A 7,494-nucleotide genomic window follows, 5' to 3' on the forward strand; every position below is an offset into this window, starting at 1 on the left:
GTTCCTTTGTAGCTTTTACCTGTTTCTGTGGAATTCAATGTGGTATGCATTATTTATTTCCCTCAGCACCAGAAATAGCATGGAAAACTTGTGAAAGGTTTTTCGAGGTACCTTCCTGACTCAAGTTTTGAAGTCTATGGCCTGAGAAAGAAAACCTCAATGGTTATGGTTGCAATTTGAGAAACTTGGTGTCATCTCTCTGCAAGACTATGTGTGGCTGTCTTCTTAAGGTCCAAGGCCACACTTTGTTCTGAAACAGCTGTGGTAAGAGCAGAGTCAAGTGATATAAGACACCCAAAAAATATTAAAAAAGTGAAGAGATTGGTGCATGCAGGTACATGAACGGGAAGCATGGACAAAATATCTTCTGCCTGTACAAGTTTTGGTCACAAAAATGGTTTTACTTTTGGGATGTTGGAAAGGAATTTTTCTATGCCTTCTGAAGGCATAAAAACATATATATGAAGAAAACTTCAGAGACGACAGGACCGTGTTGTGATCACCTTACTGCAACATTGTATGCTTGAGCATGTTCAGCTTAGACGCGAAACTGCAACCAGGGATCCTCATGTTCCACTCCTGCTGCTCGTGATCTGTGACCCCTACACACTTCTTTATCTTTCCATCAGGTGTTTTCATGTACAAAGTATATTCTTCACATTAGACATCTTGCAACTTAAGGAATGGGCAAATGAAGACAGCTGGAGTTTCTTCCTTTTCCTTAAAGAGACAAAGTGGTACCACAACCAGGGCTGTAGAAATAAGTGTTGCTGGAGAATCACAGGGTCAAACAAGAGTAGACAATAGGTGCACATTCCCAGAATGTCTCCTGAGTAGCTGTACTTGCCTTTTTTTTCAGTACAACTGCTACAAGCTCCTGCCAGTAACCAAACACACCTCCTGCCCCTCCCCAGAGCAAGTATTCCAAAGGAGGTTGTACTGGATCTGTGCTTCCTGCAGCAGCCTGCTCTGGGTGTTCTGCTGCTCCTTGGTGCAGCCATTACCATGCACTGTAGTAGCACAGCTGTTCCCTTTCACAGCCTGTACCAGCCCTCTGTGGTTTATGTTCCCCTCAATCTTAGCTGTTTAATAGGCTTTATTGCTTAACGATTTTTTCTCCCCCTCTTCACATAATATAGCTGTATCTGGAGCACTGGGGATTCTCCATTAATAACTTCTCCTATTGTGTTTTGTCACATCCTTTCTTGTGACTAGTAATTTATCAGCAGCATTGACTGATGTAAAATTATAGACTTCCCAATCTTTCCTAGCCTGCAGTGTGTCTTTCAAGAACTCATAAAGTAGCTCAAGCTATGAAGAGCCCAACTTTACAGAATAGTTAAGAGGCACTCTTTTAGAGCTATTACATTTAGGCTATTAAGGCAAAACACTAAGTAGGAATGCCAGGCTGACTTACAGTTCTCTTGCTCCTTTTCTTCTCAGGAGTATGGCTACTAAGGAGGTGCCTTTTCATTTAGGTTTTGTGTTGAGTTTGTTTTGGTTTGTTTTTTTTTAATTTGGACATAAACCACCAAAACTGCTCAAGACATGCATTCTCATCTCAGAGATAAGAACTCATAAGCTAATAATTTAAAAACTGAAGTCGTCCATTGAAGATCACAAGATAAAACCATGCACATTGAACTTTGTAGAAGGAACCATGGTAATTTTGCACACAGGTAGCTGAGAAATGAAAGAGAGAAAAATCAATTTTTCACAAAACTGGCACCTGGAGGAACTGTTATAAAAATTAATTGGATGTGTAAAATAAGGAAAACACTATTTGCTGAATATTGCCCATTTCATTTGCTAAAATTTGTTGAAGTAAAACCTAGATAGAAGCGTTCATTAATTGTTCAAGTTTGCAGCAAAGCAGTAAAATTCTTATTCAAATTTACAGAGCCAATAAACAAAATTTGAAGGTTGCCATGTGTCTGTTGAACAAATTGGATTAAATCCAAACTTTTTAAAGTGTTCTTGAAATTAGTAATTTTATCATTTTCCACTACCTTAATTGCTTAGAGGGTAGAAAATAAATATTTGACAGTTAAAAAAAAAAAATCCCCCCACAAAAACAAAACAAAACAAAAAACCAAAACAATAAACCAAAACTAAAGAATAACACTGTAGCCTGAAGAAAGATGTCTGTATTTTCCTCTAATTTGGTTGTTTTGCTGTTCTTCAGATTTAATCATGTCCCTCTCTGCCCTTATCTCATAAAGAGATTTGCTGCACGTACATTCCATAAATGCATACTAGACTATAATCTGTGCAACAGGATGGTAGAAGAGACAAAGCAGGAGGAATAGGCTTAAATGTGCTTTGTGAGTGAGGCCTAATGGTGCTTGAGAACTACATGGCTTTGGAAAGTTAAAGATATGTAATTGCACCTTGTGAAAAATAACAGGAGTTATGTATCTGACACCTTGTAATTTACCTTTGGTCACACATAAGTGTGGAAAAGCATTTTGCTGCTTATTGCTATTGCATTTACTGGAATCAGATCCAATTAACACAAGAGCCCAGCTATCTGTCAGGACCTTGCCATACAGCCAAAGTCATTACCAGTCTCTATAAATTATATTTCCATGAACCCCCTAAGCTCCTTTTCCCCTTGATCATGCATTAGTTCAATGAAAAAATGAGACTAATAAAGCTTTCCATGAAGGTATGTTTATCTTCTCAGCTCTAGGATTCCCCTCAAGTAAAACTACTGCAGAAATGCCCTGAATAAACATGTTCCCAGGACTGTGACCAGCTGGGGTCTTTTTCCCCAGCACTGGCTACATTATGGGTTTGGTTTGACACAGGAACTGAATTTCTAAAGAAAATCTCAGAGTTCAGTCAATCTATTATGCTTTGCTTTGCATCATGGAGTAGTCTCAGTACATGATCTGGATTCCTCTGGGATGCACCAGAGGCAGAAGATGAACTGTAAAAGTGCAGCTGGGGCAGCCTGTTGGTACTGGGCAGTCAGCCCATGGTATCAGAATTGAGGTTGTCTAATTGAAACCCCCCAAACACATGCAGTATGGACATTACAGCCTCAGCACCAGTTCTTTCCCGCTCCAGATCTACTCCAACAGCACTAAACTGATTGTTAATAGAGATAGAGAAGACATCTCCAGGCTTCTGACTGCCTGGCCTCTAAGAGATTATAGCCCCTGTTTCTAGACTTTTTTGCCTACCTGTCCCCTTCCCACACCCCTCACTGAAGTTTTTGCCATTATCATGAACATGAAGCAGCATATCATTAGATCAGTTGCAGAATTTACCTGCTCTTTCCCTCTTCTTCCCACACCCCCAACCCCCCCCAAAAAAGAGAGAAAGTAGCAGCTTAAGGAAAAAAGAGTGGTGAAGAAAAGTCTCTGTTATATACAGGCACATCAGCATTTGGTTCTGCATTACACTGCAGCTTATCTCAATTTACATTCAAGCAACAATTCAAACAGAAAAATGTGTGAAAGTACTGGGAGAGGCATCCTATTTAAAGTCCTTAATACTGTGTATAGGTTCAGGCAATGAGCAGACTACAGCTGGATACATCAGCTGTCCCTAGGAGTCAGTCAGATGTTAGAAATGAATTTGGCTCCTGGAGGGAAACCTGCAGGATAACATACATTTGCAACGGTAATTTTTTTCTTGTTAAAGTACAATTGGACATCCAGTTTGGAATAGTCATGCTTGGTTAGTAAGGGGAAGGAACCCTTTCTACACAGACTAGGCAGTGCAGAAGTGGAAAATTGGCTATGCTCATCACATCTGTAGTTTTCTAGGATTCCTAGTATATGCAGTTCGGTAGTTGTCATTGATTTGATGCTGTTGTAAGTCCTTATAATGTGAAGAAATTCCTTATCACTCTGCCATGTCTACCATGTCTCCTTTATTCAGATATTATAGCACTGTTTTCCTCTGAAAAATCTGTGTGATGACATATCTAAATTCAGGAAAGAAAAATCTTCCATCTCAAAGTTTAAGTTCACATTCAAATCATGCTTTTGTTCTAAAATATCTTTATTTTAACGTTTTTATGCCTCTAAAAATAATTTTACAGTTATGAAATTAACTAAACTTTTAAATAAATACAGATGTATTAAAGAGTCATTTCATATGTCTGATATTATTCTGATTCTTCAGGATGCAATCAGCCTGGACAGAAGAGAAAAAAAGACACCCATAATGGGCTCATGTCCAATTTCTCCTGTTCTGATACAGAAATGAGACATGACAACTTGATCTGGATTTTAACACTTTTTAGATCTACTGTTACCTTCACAGTTGTGCTTATCACCCTTCAAACCTGTTTATTTTATATATTTCCTGAATTACTTTTTTATCTTTCTGAACTCTTTCATGACAGAGAACAGAGGAGGGAAAGCAGTACTGTAACAAACACACAGAATTTTTTACAGCTGGTGACACAATGTAATATGAGATTCATATACAAATTTTTTTATTTTACCTTACAATGTTTTAAAGTAGCTTTAGACTGCATTTCTTAGAATGGTGATATTCATAGACAATTATAATTCACATTAGAACCCTAGAAATGGAACCAGCTTTCAAGGGGACCTTTTTTTTGGGGGTGCATGTAAAGGTGGTTGTTTCTTCTATTTCTCAACAAACATTCATGAGTAGAGAGTTACAAATGGCCTTGGTGCTCAACAAATGCCAAGGTTTAGCAGCAACTGACACCTGCTGCATCCATTCCTCTGTCTATGTGTGTATTTTCTATAATGAAAGTCCCATTGTACCTTCAAGATGGAAAATAATCTAAAAGAGTGATGCAAATAGTGAACTGGAAATTAAAGAAATTAGGCTGAAGAAAATATTGCTTCTTCTTCCATTGCTCTGAACCTGAAATCCAATTAACATCACCGAAGGCAGCTTGTCAAAACTGTTTCATTAGGTACCAAAGTTCCCAGAAGTAGGAACTCCTTCATGTCTTCTGAGAAACATGAGAAATTTTGAACTGCAGGTCAAAGGAGGGTGATGTTTACTCCCCAAAGCCTGGAGAGGAGAAATACTGCAGCAAGACTACAGGAAGGAACAGAATTGCCTGCAGGTAGACAAAGTGCAAATATTTGGGTTATTTTTCTGCAGGGAGAAAATGTTTCAACTTGCTTATCTGTTTTGTTTCAACTCAGTTTGCAGCCTTTGTCTCGCTGGGCTGGGAGATGGTGATTTGGGATTTGGAGCACATTTGTGTGCCTGAATGAAGTCAGAGTGTGCTTGCTTGCAAGGAAATGTGTTGCTGATGGTTCTTGCTGTGACGCTGCTGCTGTTGATTGAAAGGAGCCTGCTGTGACTTTCCACTGAAATTACAGGAATCTTCAATAGAACGACTGACAGCCCTTGGAGGGGGATAAAAAAAAACAAACACACAGAAAGGAAAATGTTGAGGTAAAAATATGTTGGTGGTGAAGTTTGTTGATATTAACTGTTCCTGCTATGAGCCCAACAGTGACCTTTTCTCACATAGGGCGCTGGAGCTTGATCCAGGCAGAAGTATTTGTGAGTATGCTCACAAATGAGGATTTTACAGAAGTCCTGGCAGTTTCCATCTGAGTCCCTTCCCGAGAACAGGGTAGCAGCAAGACTGCAAGGGCAAAACCACCCCATCTTGTGTTGACCCACTATGGCCCATGGGCATGGCAGCAATTTGGGAGCTGTCCACATAACAGTTTCTGTTTGTCTTTTTTTCCCATCGCCTCTGATTTCTTCAGATTACTAACTATGCAGTGCCTACTTCACTGAGATCCTCAGACACTTGTCTAACATAAACATTAACAGCAACCATAGTAGTGGTCATGCTAGGAAATGTACCCTCTCAAAATCCAGCACAAAAGCATTCAAAATCTCCCCTTTTCAAAAAGCTGTGTATTCACAGTTCCTAACAGGTTTCAAAGCAATTTGGTTTCAATTGACCACCGAAAATTAATAGACCAGAAAGGATCCAATTTTCTTGAGAAGATACTACTAGACTGTTTGGAAGGTAATATGTCCAGAGGAGTCAGAATACACCTCCTACACTGAACTGATGAAGGGAAAAATGAATCTTCAGCAATATCCATCTTGGCATATAGACTCTACATGTGTGTAACAACTGAAGCATTGGATATAACCCAATTATTAAGATGTTTTAAAAGCTGCTTTTAAAATTTAATATTACACAGGAAAGAAAAGGAGTCAGTATTATAAAAGTCAGAGCAAAATATGGTGAAATAATCAATCCATTTATTTTTATTTTTGCTTCATATGCTACCTGAACCTAAGGAGCTGTGGTATGCTCAGTTACTGAATAGATAAATTCTGAAGCAGTGGCATGTGCATGCTTGAAACACATCTGATGCGTGTTTTCTTCCTGTATTTTGTGCAGTCATTTACTTTCTTGCCGAAAAGACAAGGAGTTTTCTTTAGGCAGCATTGAACACACAGCTCGTGTTGCTTGCTTGCTTTATTCAGTGCAGAACTTGCTGGTCATTTACCAGCATGACTGCTGACCCATGATTCATTCTGTGCTCTCCCACTTCCCTTTGCCCTCATGGTTTTCATCCTAACTCTCAGCAAGACTCCAGCTCCCAATATTTCATTTTTGGTCTTCAGTGTCATTGAGATGGAAGCCACCACAGAGAAGGAAACAACTCTCAAGCATGTGGTACACAGAGTCCAGTGGCTGGCACTGGACTGGTCAGTGCCAAATGGGCCTCCATTAGAGAACTGTGGACATTAAAGTGACAGGAACTGAGCTGAGGCCTTCTGAAGCTGAATACATGAGCTGGAGCAGGATAGCCAAGCTCTTGGTGCTGTGACAGCTCTCTCTTCTTTGGAGCAGATACCAAAGTGGTAATACAAAGGAAGAGTTTGCTTTTTTGCATTTAGACACAAACACAAGAAACTGTTTAGAAATGTGCTATTCATCCTAAATATTTCCAGATAAAATAAACTCCAAAAGCAGGCTTTTTTCTTCTTAGGAGAACTGTCAGAGGAAAAGCCTGCCACTCTGAGAATCCCATGTACTCAAAACCCCCAAATCTGTCAGCCACAGCACCTAAACCAGCCTTTTTCAGATGTATGTATGTGTTCTGCCTGTGTGAACAATTAACACCAGAAATGGCAGTGCTCAGGACAGAGTGTGACTTGGAAGGGAGAGAAATTTGATTACCTTCTAAGTCTGCTGTCTCAAGTGGGAATGATTCACTGATGCCAGTAGACACAACAGTGAGAAATCCACCATATTAACACAGACATTTTTCATTTATTGATTTCATGAAAGAAATGCTAAGCAGGCATGCAATTGCCAGACAAGTAAAATATGTCATTATTAATGGATTGTATGGAAACAACCTGGGGAGAAAAGCGGCAGTAGGTTGAACAGAGAAGTGTGCAGAGGTTACAGGAAAGTTCTGCGACCCAGAGATCATCTTTTCAGCACATGTTTACACAGCATCTAGCTCAGTGGGAGTCTTGATCTATGACTTTGCCCCCTAAGCT

The sequence above is a fragment of the Empidonax traillii genome, unplaced genomic scaffold, assembly GCF_003031625.1.
Source record: "Empidonax traillii isolate 1590-97213 ecotype Southwest subspecies unplaced genomic scaffold, ASM303162v1 scaffold336:size770142, whole genome shotgun sequence".
Classification (NCBI taxonomy): domain Eukaryota; kingdom Metazoa; phylum Chordata; class Aves; order Passeriformes; family Tyrannidae; genus Empidonax; species Empidonax traillii.